This window comes from Phalacrocorax carbo, assembly GCF_963921805.1.
Source record: "Phalacrocorax carbo chromosome W unlocalized genomic scaffold, bPhaCar2.1 SUPER_W_unloc_7, whole genome shotgun sequence".
NCBI classification, from domain to species: domain Eukaryota; kingdom Metazoa; phylum Chordata; class Aves; order Suliformes; family Phalacrocoracidae; genus Phalacrocorax; species Phalacrocorax carbo.
The window spans coordinates 175,817-188,693 of NW_026990258.1; the positions used below are offsets into that span (position 1 = coordinate 175,817).

Consider the following 12,877-nt stretch of genomic DNA (forward strand, 5'->3'; position numbering starts at 1 on the left):
AATGATTTCAAATGGGGCCCTGAGCAACGACAAGCCTTTGAACAGATGTGCTGGTTTTGGCTGAGAAGGGGTGAATTCTCCTCACTGTGGGGATCGGCTACCTTTCCAGCTTCCCGTGCTCTGCCGCATGGCGGGGGGGGGCTGGGAGGGTCAGGGCCATGGTGGGAGTGGCTGACCCCGACTGGCCAATGGCAGGTTCATTCCATACCATGTGACACCATGACCAGTATATTGAGGGGGGGGTAGTGGCAGCGCGGAGGCGGCGCGTTGTCGGGTCAGCGGGTGGTGAGCGGCTGCGGCGCGTGCGGTTTGTTTCGGCGGTTCGTTCCCCCTCTCCCCTCCCTTCCCCCCTCCCCCAGGGCTTTGCGCCTCTCGTTGTTGTCCTTTACATTGCATTTCTATTGTTGTTTCTTTTAATTTTAATTATTAAACAGTTCTTATCCCAACCCACGAGCGTTACCCTTCTGATTCTCTTCCCCATCTACCGGTGGGGGAGTGAGTGAGCAACTGTGTGGGGCTGAGCTGCCGGATAAACCACGACAACAGATTAAACAGGAGATAGTTCACGCAGTAGTTCTCGGTCCAGTTCGGGCAGGATAAGATGTAAAAAATGTGCTCTACACCGCAGCTGGGAAGAATGGCCCTACCTGGAGCCTCTGGCACAAAGCACCAGTGGAGACCTGAGTTAGACCCCTAGGGTTTTGGAGTCGGGGATACAGAGGGTCCGAAGCCCGCTGTACTCCAACTGAAAAAGAGATATTGGCAGCATATTAAGAGGTTCGAGCTGCTGCTTCAGAAGTGGTTGGTGCTGAAGCACAGCTGCTCCTGGCACCCCGACAGCCGGTGTTGGGCTGGATGTTCAAAGGTGGAGGGTCCCCTCTACACACCATGCAACTGATGCTACGTGGAGTAAATGGGTTGCACTGATCACCCAGCGGGCTCGATTAGGAAACCCCAGTCGCCCAGGAGTCTTGGATGTGATTATGGACTGGCCAGAAGGCAAAGATTTTGGATTATCACCAGAGGAGGAGGTGACACGTGCTGAAGAAGCCCCACTGTATAACAAACTGCCAGAAGATGAGAAGCAATATGCCCTGTTTACTGATGGGTCCTCTCTTGTGGGAAGGCATCGGAGATGGAAGGCTGCTGTATGGAGTCCTATACGACAAGTAGCAGAAACTGCTGAAGGAGAAGGTGAATGGAGCTAGTTTGCAGAGGTAAAGGCCATCCAGCTGGCTTTAGGCATCGCTGAACGGGAAAAGTGGCCAGTGCTCTATCTCTATACTGATTCCTGGATGGTGGCAAATGCTCTGTGGGGCTTCGTTACAGCAATGGAAAGAGAACAACTGGCACCATAGAGGCAAACCCATCTGGGCTGCTGCATTGTGGCAAGATATTGCTGCCTGGGTAGAGAACCTGGCTGTGAAAGTATGTCATGTGGATGCTCACGTCCCCAAGAGTCGGGCCACTGAAGACCATTGAAACAACCAGCAGGTGGATCAGGCTGCCAAGATTGAAGTGGCTGAGGTGGATCTGGACTGGCAACATAAGGGTGAACTATTTCTAGCTCGATGGGCCCATGACACCTCAGGTCATCAAGGGAGAGATGCAACATACAGGTGGGCTCGTGATCGAGGGGTGGACTTGACCATGGACGCTATTGCGCAGGTTATCCACGAATGTGAAACATGCTCTGCAATCAAGCCAGCGAAGCAGGTAAAGCCTCTGTGGTATGGGGGACGATGGCTGAAATATAAATATGGGGACGCCTGGCAAATTGACTATATCACACTCCGACAGACCCGCAAAGGCAAGTGCCATGTGCTTACAATGGTGGAAGCAACCACCAGCTGGCTGGAAACGTATCCTGTCCCCCACGCCACTGCCCGTAACAGTATCCTGGGTCTTGAATAACAAGTCCTGTGGCGACATGGCACCCCAGAGAGAATTGAGTCAGACAACGGGACTCATTTCTGAAACAACCTCGTAGGCAGCTGGGCCAAAGAGCATGGCATTGTGTGGGTGTATTTAATCCCCTATCACGCACCAGCCCCTGGGAAAATCGAAAGATACAGTGGACTACTAAAGACTACACTGAGAACAATGGTGGGGTGGAACATTCAAGCACTGGGTTACACATTTAGCAAAAGCCACCTGTTTAGTCAGCACGAGGGGATCTGCCAGTCGAGCTGGCCCTGCCCAGTCAGAACTCCTACGTACTGTGGAAGGGGATAGAGTCCCTGTAGTGCACGGAAAAAATATGCAGGGAAAGCAGTCTCGAGTTTTCCTGCCTTGGGCAAAGGCAAACCCATTCGTGGGATTGCTTTTGCTTGAGGACCTGGGTGCACTTGGTGGGTGATGCGGGAGGATGGAGGAGTCCGATGTGTGCCTCAGGGGTATTTGGTTTTGGGCAAAAACAGCCGATGAACTGAATGGCAAAATGCGAACTGCTGTGTAATATTTTATGTCATGCCTGCTGTGGTTGGTATATGCCATATCAGTGATGTCGTAGTACAAACCTTCCAATCCATGGAAGATGAACTTTAATGAAGCAAGCAAAATGCAGCAGTGATAGAACGATGACTGACTCGGTACGCAGTAACGCAATGCCACACACGCCATCTCTCCCACCATGAAAGGCTGATATGACAGATGGAGCCCAGAGTCATGGACTGGGTGAACTCATTGGACATTTTAATGGACATTTTACAGGGAAGGTCCATGAACTAAGGGAATGATGTCTGTGTATTTTGTCAAAGGATGGGAAGGGGAGGGGTGGTGGTTGGTAAGGTTGTATTGGATGGTATGTGACCTGGGCATGGTGTAAATGGTATGGAATAAGGGGTGGAGAATGTGCTCATTTTGGATTGGATGGAGTTAATTCTCTTCATTTTAGTGCCTGTAGTAGTCAGGGACTTTTCCAGATTCCCATGCTCTGACGTGTGGGCAAGAGGCCGGCGGGGCGGGGCCACAGCCAAGAGAGCTGACTCCAACTGGCCAACGGGATGTTCATTCAATACCACGTGATGCCATGGCCAGTATATTAACTGGGGCAGTTGGCATGTGGGGGAGGAAGTTGCAGCTTGGGGACTGGCCGTGTTGGGGGGCGTTGAGTGGCTGTGTCACATGTGGTTTGTTTTGGTTGTTCATTCCCCCTTCCCCCGCCCCAGGTTTTGTGCCTCTCAGTGTTTTTCTTTTCATTGCATGATTGTTGCTGTTGTTATCATTTAATTATTAAACTGTTCTTATCCCAACCCACGAGCTTTACCTTTCTGATTCTCTCCCCCATCCTGCCGATGCGGGAGTGAGAGAGCAGCTGTGTGGTTTTGAGTTGCTGGCTAAACCACAACACATGGGAATAAATATTACAGTCACACCAGACTTTCTGTGTAGGCATGTATTGTTGTCTTGCGTAATTTGAGTAGAATTGTACTTGCAAATTTTGATATAAGATTAGTGGTCTTTTCTGTCCTCTTTTTAGGCATGAAATCTCTACTGTGCTTCATCAGAGGTTTTCAGATGCTTCTTTTTTAACAGTAAGGCTTTGGATCGACATGACACATTCTTTCTGAGTTTGGGAACCAGTAGTGTAGTAGAACTGTTTATTCCAGAGGAGAGGCGGAAATGTTTCTTTTGGGAGTTCTTGCTAAAAATTATACAACTACTACACTTACCTAAGGAAATGCTAAGGTCTTTTTTAAATTTTGAGGTCCTTTTATAATATTTGGTACAGGTGGGAAATGGAGTTTGGAGTCCTTCAGAAATTATAATACTTTTCTGTAATAAATTCCTGATTCTAACAAAACTTCTAAAATATTTAGCATCCACCAAGCAATGTCTCAAAGTAGGAGGCAGTCTCCATTCCAGAGTTGGAACTAACACAGGGTTTTGCAGAAGTGCCGCTACCTTTGAAAAGCAGCATATCTTTCTGGAACTTGATTGTCATGCTTTTGCTTTCTGAAAAAGGAATTCGTAGTGTAAAAATCACTAATGCATAATCTGGCAGATTTGACCTAATGTCTATCCAGATATGCGTATGGTGATATTTTATAACATAGACCTTTTGCCTCCATATCTGAGTGCTTTCCAGAGCTCTGTCTTTATAATTTTATCCTTTTGGTGTATTTGGATCTTGGATTAGGTGGATTATATGGTCTTTTCATCATGATAGAGAGGTGCAAAATTCAAAGAAGTTGGTTTTGTCCTTGTCCTCTGTGTGGAAGGACAAGAGTCCATCTCTTCTTCCTGCTTTTTCCATCAAGGAAGTCTCTATGTATTGATTAATTTTGCAAGTAATTTGTCTGTATTTGTTAATGAAAGGAAAAATTTGAGATTTTGGAGATCAAGGCACTCAGCACCAAAAGTTATAATGTAATACATCTATTATGTTTAATAGCTTCTTAACAAATAAGTCAGTGGAACATGACAAGCCTCAGGTTTTCAGTTCCCATTGCTCACTCACAATGGCCTCTATACCCTCATCAGATACAAGTTGTCAATCAATACTAGATCATATCTTCTCTTTTGAAAGGATGTGTAATATCACAGATAGATCCAGCTATTGTTTATCAAGACTCAGATTATTTGACTAGAAAAATGTTATTTGGAAGAGTTAATACAGAAAGGGATTATCTTTATTCCACAACAGTCAACAAGTGAACCATCCTCTGCTTCAGTACATCAGGATACCTTTCTAAAGAAATTGGAAATTGGAAATAATGAAGCTTCACGCACACTTTCTTCTAATCGCTGTCAGTAGTCACATCTCCTTTACTACTTGGTGCTCTTGAATGCTTTCAAAACAAGCAGAGGTCCATATTCTGAACCTGTTTTGTTCACTTAACCGGAGCTGTGCTTAGTTAATGTTCTGAAGTTGAGTACTCCAAGAAAATACAGGAAATCCTGTGGAGTCTTAAGAAAATTATGTCCCAGGAAATTCTGTTCTTCTCGGGAATCTTTTTTTCCTTTGGCTTGAGAGAGAAATTTCATTTTGGTAACCCCAGTGCTTTGCCACTGTTCAGATATAGGTGGGTTATTTTCATTTATACTCAAGTAGTTCAAAGCTAGTTAGTCACTTTTGGTCTAAACATTTCCCAGAACATTACATAAAGTTCTTCTTGTTCTTCAAGATTTAGATCTGCTACTGAATTAATTTCCATGTTCAAAGTTCCTACCTCAAGATCTTTCATGCTTTTCTAAAGATCCAAAATACTGTGAATCAAAAATATTTAAGATATTAATGATAAAAGGAGCTCCGAGTCTTCTAGAAAGGGGAAGAGGGAAGATAACCTTGAAAATTACTTGAAAAAACAGAAAGCAACCCATCTTTTTTCAGAGGCTCTTTTTCAAATTACTTTAGTTTATTTTATTCAGATTTGCTAAATTTTAATTTGAGCTCTTCCATATCGTGTTCACTGTTAGATTTTAAGCTAAGATTTTAAGACACTTTTATATAATGCACCTGTCTTAACAGATTAAGGAGTTCTACTTTTGCTTGTAAAAAGCACTGTTCTCTGGAGTTTGAGAAGAGTCATTAAATCATTAATCACTAACTCTTTCATTGAGAGGCTTATATATATATATATATTAAACTTAAAAGCATTAGAATCATTTTTTAAAGGAGACAAACCTACTCGTTTCTGTGGGGTATTTTACCTCTGAGGATCCATTTTACCCACTTTGGGATCTTACTATAGATTCTATGAAATTAGGAAGAAGGGAAGCTGTAATAATAACTTTATTTCCAATAATAGGATCAGTTAGGGGGCGTTTGGATGCCTGCTGTGGGCCCTTCTTTTTTTAGTTCATTCCAAGCCCATAGCAGCAGACACACATCCAAGAGTGTGAATCTGCCAGAGCAAAACTCGAAACTGCAGTTATAGGTAAGTAAATTTTCTCTTACCTTTTAAGTTCTTATCCAGCTCCTCTCCCTTTCTCCCCATTACCCATCTCCCCTAAAGAGGAGACTAACAGAAGAACACTATTACGAATTAAGTTTGTTTACATCTGATTTTATGTAGCTAATGAATGAAATGACAGAATGTCATTATAACCAGTATATTACTACTAATTTCCAAAAATATGTTATAGGGGGTTTATTTACTTAAAAATTGAGATACGAGTGTAGTCATTTGTATCGTAATCTTGCAGAAGATTATAGTTGCTAATACCAGAAGATGAAATGAGACAGTGTAAAATATAAGTGTGTTTGTCTCTATGTAGTAGGGCAGTGTGAGAATTAGGGTATCATGTATTTTGTGTATACAAACTTTCATTAGGTCTGCATTTTGTAGTGTTCTGTAATGGATGAAACTGGCACTTCACGTAGCTTTCCCAAGGAAAAGCGGGTTTGCAGTGTCCAGTTCTTATAGATGACAGACTTTTTTTTTGTGTGTTCAGATGTGTTTTAAGAAAAGTAAGGGGAAGAAATTCCTCTTCTATCTAGAGAAATTACAATGAATGTTTTTTTTAAAGGATGTAATACTGATTGAATGAAAAACATGTTTTTTTTTCTAAAAAAAAAATATAGTAGAGGCATATTTTTAATGGTGTTTACTTTCTTTTGGTGCTCTTGTGTAACATGAAAGCAAATTCCCATGTTTATCTCAGGTTGTGCTTTTTACGTAGGGTAGTTAAGAAACCTGCTCTTGTAAGCTGGGTTTTACTTATTTTCCACACCTGAAGTTTGGCAAGAAGTGTATTTTATTTTTATCTGTAGCATAAACTAAGATTATAAAATTAAATATAATATGCATGTAGCATATGCCCTTGATTGTACCTGTTAAATGGATGGGAGGATTTATAATATTACTTACCCAGTAATGACTTCATTTTGTTCTGGGGCAGTCACTTCTCTATAATGGATTTAAATCTTGATAAAGAAATGGTGTGTTTAATTAATAAAGCTTATTAACAGTGTAATCCCAGCATTTATGTAGTTCATAGTCATTAAGGTCACTCCAACATCAACCTAAGATGACACAGACTTTTTTCATTATCATCCCATATAAATATTACTGGATCTAGTTAATTGAAGATATTTTTGAATACAAGGTATGATGTCACAATGAAATCAACATCTGGAAGGGAGATTAAAAGTGTTTGCCAATAAATTTCAAAATAATTTGCTTATTTCTAAAGTTTCTTGTTCCTACAAATGAATTTGAAACTAATTGGATATGTTAATCTGTAAGTGATACACAAAATAAGTAGATTTCATTAAGTCTACTGTTAGTGTGTTGCATTTTTCTTGTGAAATTAGGTGCTGCATTGTGTATTTAAAAAGTTCACTTCAGTGAAAAAGTGCACTTCGTGTTTTGCTCAGATTTTTTAACAACTGAGTTTACAAAACTATAATTCTTCACAAAGCAATCACATGGATAAGACCCACAATTTGTGTCAGAAAACTATCTCATAAATAAATTAAAATCATATTGTTTGTAAAAGCAATATTAAATTCAGGGAGGTTAAATTACAGCTTCCAGTCTCTAAACAAGTGGAGATGCTTGATTATAACTTGCTGTAGTTCAGCTCTTGTTATTTTCTAGTGTAATATTTCTTTTGTATTGCTATAGTTGACAGGGAATAATGAGTTACGAAACATCCTTAAGTAGAAAAACTCGTAAGATCACATTTCATTCTCCAGTTATGCTGACTAGATTATTGTCATATTTAAGAAAACAAGATGAACTTTACCAAAATGACAATTCAGAATTCTGCAACACCCTAAGGCATGTCAGAGACTCCTGTAGTCGTTTTGGGGTTTTGGGTTTTTGTTTTTTTTTCCCCTGAATGAGTTTGGACATCCCTCCTGATGGGCTTTCTTTTTTGTATAGTGACCAGAAGTTTGATAAAGTCTTTTGACAGATTGCTAAAAATTAGCAGCTGTTTCTGCTGATTCTCAGAAATCCCTTCCTCTGAACTGCAGCAGCTGGAAGCCCTCTGGTCTCTACTTTGGAGCCTTTGGAATTTATGTTCTGTTCTATAAAGCTTCCTATACCATGATCATGACTGTACTTTTTAAGTTTCTCCTGTAAGGGAGCAAGCAGTGAGACTAAAATTTCTGACCTATGTTTGCCGAGTCTCTCCTTCAAGGGGAGGAGCCAGTGCTGTGGGAATCTCTTCTACTGATAGGAAGGGGTCTCTTTAGTTGTTTAATTCTTTGCTTATTGGAATATGGTTTGTGGGGAAGTCAGGTGAGAGCAAACTCTCATGGCCAGTAATGCTGAACATTCATGAAAGAATAGAAAGATAAGAATGGATATTTGCCCTCACTCCATTGATAGGTCATCCATCAGTACCATTAAAGTAATTTAAAATCTTCTTTGTATCCAGATTATATTTATTGGTTTAGATTCTTGTGGTCTACACAACACTGTTGGTTGGGGTGGACAGGGTGCTTGGACAGCTTTGAAGAGATCAGTGAAAAATAACTAGGAGAAGAAAACTGTTGTCAGTAAATGTAGTTGGTTTGTTTTGGTTTTAAGATAAGCTTGTAATTTGCCTCTGGCTGACTTGTCTTTGATGTTGTTCAAAAATGGAAGGTTTGACAATAAGTAGTAACTGCTTAGGACTGGTATATTTTGTATAAATTTGTTAATTGCTGATTTAAATAATGCAAATAAGTGGTATTTCAAATGAGTGGAGGCATATCCCAATAATCTCTGAGAAGTGTTAGAGCTTTAAAATATTAAACTCTTAAGTGTTATGCTTTAAAAAAAGAAAGCTTGTACTCGAGTCATCAAAATGGTTCATCCAGAACTCACCATTAGAGGATCAATCTTTGTGGTTATGAAGAGGAGTACATTCACATTTAACCACCTTGGATATGAAGTCTTCAGCTGAATCCCTTGGAAGGTGTAAATGGGGAAGTGGTAATTTATCTGTTGTCTTCAAGATCATTCAGAAATCTCTGGATTTTAAAGTCTACCAAACAGTATTAATAGACCGAAGTGATACTATTCTGCTGAAACAAAGTTCAGCAACCATGTGTGTGGTTCTTATTTAGACTTATTAACCTTTCACAGGTATTTATAAAAGGCCCATTTCAGTTTGCTAGGACAAGCAATTCTAGAAGTTTTTAGGCTATCATTCTATTATACTCATTTGTTGAAAGAGTTTATTCTGGGACTTAAGACAATCATCAGGTTTGCAAGAAAGCAGTAACATCGGAGAGACTTCAGCACTAGTGGTGTTCTGGCTGCTGCTTTGGAAATATTTCAGATTAAATGGAAGAATGGAGATACTTCTTTAATACAGCTCCCTTCATCTGGCTGCTGTCCCTAACACTTGCTCAGCTTCCGAGTATATCCGTTGTCAGGATGGATATTCTTCAAATCACAATTGACTTGCAGTTTCAGCAGAAATGTGGTTATTCCAGTGCAATGTGGTTTTCCACAAGGGTTCTGCAGTAATTATTTAATTTCTAAATCTGAAAGTACTCATTGTTTTGACACACAGATATTTCCAAAGATGAAGGCCACAACCTATCTCCAGGAATATTGTTCATAACAGGACAGGTGAGACATAACTGCTTGGAAATCCAGCTAACCTTTTTTTCCATTTCAAACTTGTGGTTCCTGTAATATTTTGTTTCTTGCACTACAGTGACCCATTTAATTTGACAGAACATCTCTGCTATATTTTAGAATAAGTTAGCTTATGATCTTACCTTGAGTACCAAGTTACTGCCTTTTGGTGAGCATGTTGCAATGTAAAGAGAACACCCATGCATATTTGCCAAGCCAAAAGAATGCATACATAGGAGAATAACTAGGATCAGACCGTATTCTGAACTGTCATAAATTTGTTCAAGGAATTGAACAAAACGTAGATACGTTTTGGATGTAACTACATTCTTGGGGGGGGGAGGGGAGCGAATAATGTTTCTAAAAAGAAGACACTGAAAACAACAAACTTTGATATCTGATCTCTAATATAGTCAGAAAGCTCTTCTGTGGCTTACTACATATTCCTTTTATTACAAAAACTGTTACAAAGAGTGAAGCAAAAAGATCCTGATCACACTTCATTGGTCTCAAGAGCTTGTGAGTCTACCTGTTCAGAACTGTGGCAAGATTTGAACCTCAGTCTGCAGGATTGAAAGAAAAATATTAGTCTGATATTTTGGTGAAGTCCTAGATCCTGATAATAAAAAGAAATTCTACTATCTATCGAATGAAGTGGACGAAGCTTGGATACTAATGCCTTGAAGGATATGAAGTATATTTGAACGGATATTGTAAAAGTTCCTAAGTTCATCTGTTCATTAAGACCCTAAGGGGTCTTGGGACTCATGCCTTATAAGGCAGATTTATGCAAATTTGCATATATTTGATTGTAAAAGAGAAGACCTGAAGACATCTGTTTTCAGAGGTTAATTGCTCTCTCCTCACTTCTCTGATACTCTCTTGATTATTCCCATATAGTTCATAGTGAGTTCAAGATTTGATAAAGCCTTCAAAGCCCAGTAGTGTTTTTCACCTTTCATATTTCTGCAGCTATGATGGCATCCTAAAAAGTTTTTGTGTTCATTCAGTGGGGTTTTTCCATTATGCTCAATGAAGATAGTGGTACTATGTACTCATCCTGTCTTTAATGCCCTAGATCAACCTGATATTTTCATATACTTGGGCCAGCTTTCTTGTCCTAGATCCAGAAATCTCATAGAGGCAAAACAGTAATGATCAAGTCTAGTTCTGAGGATTGCCATCAAGATGCACTGGAAATATGAAGAAATCTGTGAGTAATCTGTAAGTCCATCTGCAATCGCCTTGCCATTTAGGAAAAGGAAAATTTTGAAGGCATCCCTTTCTTCTTAGATAAGATGTCAACAGGTTGTGGTTATAACTTGCTAAAACATCAGTACTCAGTTGTCAAGAGAAATGAAGAAGGTGCATCAGAAGAGCTCTGTATTTAGAGGGAATATGCCAAGTTGTGATGTGATCATCTATTTATATATTCTCGACTTACAATTTGATGTTTTGGATGATGATGAAGAGCAGCATTTTGAGCCTGGTCGGTTATGGAAGTTCAAGAGAGAAAATTGGTCCTACCTGAATTGTTTTGGTTGTTTAATCTTGGAGCCCTCAGCGTGAGGGCTCTGAAAGGTGAGTTTTGGTTGATCCAGCTACAGCAGTTTAAGGCATCACAGCTCCTGGCCATTTGCCTTGCTCCTATAGTAGGGGTAGCAGAAGGAAACATTTGCTTGGCTCTTAGCTGACTTGTTCATTCTAGTAGGTTAATGCAAACCATCTTCACTAGTGCCTTAAACTGATGCACTGGACAATGAAATACACTTGTGGAAATGTGAATATGTGTTCCCTTCTGCTACAGGTGATAACCTCAGTTAAAGGAACGGGGCAGATAACCGTTAACAGCAGTGTCTTAAAGGTTACTGTTATATCTGCCATCAGAGCTTTACAGGACTTTTTCAGTGTGGCTGACGTTTCTGGGTTAAAATGAAAAAGCTGGCTGACTTTTCATAAAGAACACAACTTTCTCAATTGGTGTTTCAAAATTTAAAGAGTTTTAATTGAGAAATAAAGTAGTGATATGTGTATGTATGTATATTTATGTTTAAAAAAAAAAAAATCAAATTTGAAATCTATCAGTATGGAAGTTTCTACTTCATGGCTATTCCTAAGACCTGCCATGAAACTCAGTGAGGTCAAAGCCCTCTTAGTCACAGGGAGAAAAATAATTTTTGTCGTTGCATGAAGGTTTTAAAAAATACATTTGTTTTAATGAGTAGTATAGGGAAGTTAATCTATATAAGCTCTCATATGAATCCAACAGTTTTTGTTGTACAGAAAAAGCAAAAATTGCCATGCTAAAAAGCTGCACCTTGAATTTGGCAAATTTATTTTGCTTCACATGTCTACCATTAAGTTGGCAGGTGTTCCTACAGGTTTTTGTTGAACTTTTCAAAGTTCCTTATTTGCAGTTGACCAGTTTCTGCATGGAGTTTATTGTATCTGTCTTTGCTGTCTTCCAGCCATTAAATGTCGTACATAATTTTTGAGTTTTAGGAAGTTAGAGATGTACAAATAGATTTGAGAATGAAAATGATTGGAGAAAAAAAAAAAAAAACAAAACACCAAACCCCGAAACACAAACCTGTTCGCATCACTGGAATTGACCGTGTTCCTACTTGTTACTGTGTTCTAAAGTTAATTTTGGAGATGATCCTTCAATTTTTAATTCTTCTGAACAAGAATCTTCTACAGGTATAGAAGAAATTAGAAGTCATATGTTATAATTTTGGTTTACAACTTGAGAGGTTGGGTGGTTTTTTTCCTTAGAGTTTAATTCCCTCTTCCTTGATTGCATCCTCCTTTACCCTTCCCCTGCTCCCAAAAAGAGAGTTAATTACATCTGGTGATAAGGCACCAAAAATCTAGGCACAAAATAAGTTATTTTTCTTATTGCATTTGTGGTATAAACATTTTGATAATAGATGTACAACAGAATTTCCAACCTATGTTTGGTTATTACTTAGGCTTAAAATCATATTCCCTGATTACAGAGAAAATAATTGCTTTTTTTGAGAAATTACAAAATGATAGCTGAGAAATGAGAATATAAGCCTTAGTGCAGGTAGGGCTTTTGAGTTTCATGGCAGAAATTAATTTGAGTACCATGTTGGCAATAGGTTGTTTTAAATGAATAGAACATATTCTTTTTGATATTTCCATGTGCTTCTCATTTCTATGAATTCTACCAAATTACAGGGTATGTGGTTGGCTCACTTTTTATTTTTCTGTATTCTGCTCTTAATGATTTTTCTTTTAGTGTAAACTGAAAGGATTATTGCAGAGTCAAGCTCTTGATGCTACATAAAATTATCACTGAACTTCCTATTTCATCCATGAAAAGC

At 39.3% G+C, this 12,877-nt stretch overlaps 1 protein-coding gene across 6 annotated transcripts in view; it reads left to right on the forward strand.

The window, feature by feature from the left end:
- LOC135310905 (nipped-B-like protein) overlaps positions 1–12,877 on the forward strand; it is a 165,757-nt gene that overhangs the window by 89,651 nt on the left and 63,229 nt on the right. The window lies entirely within an intron of this gene.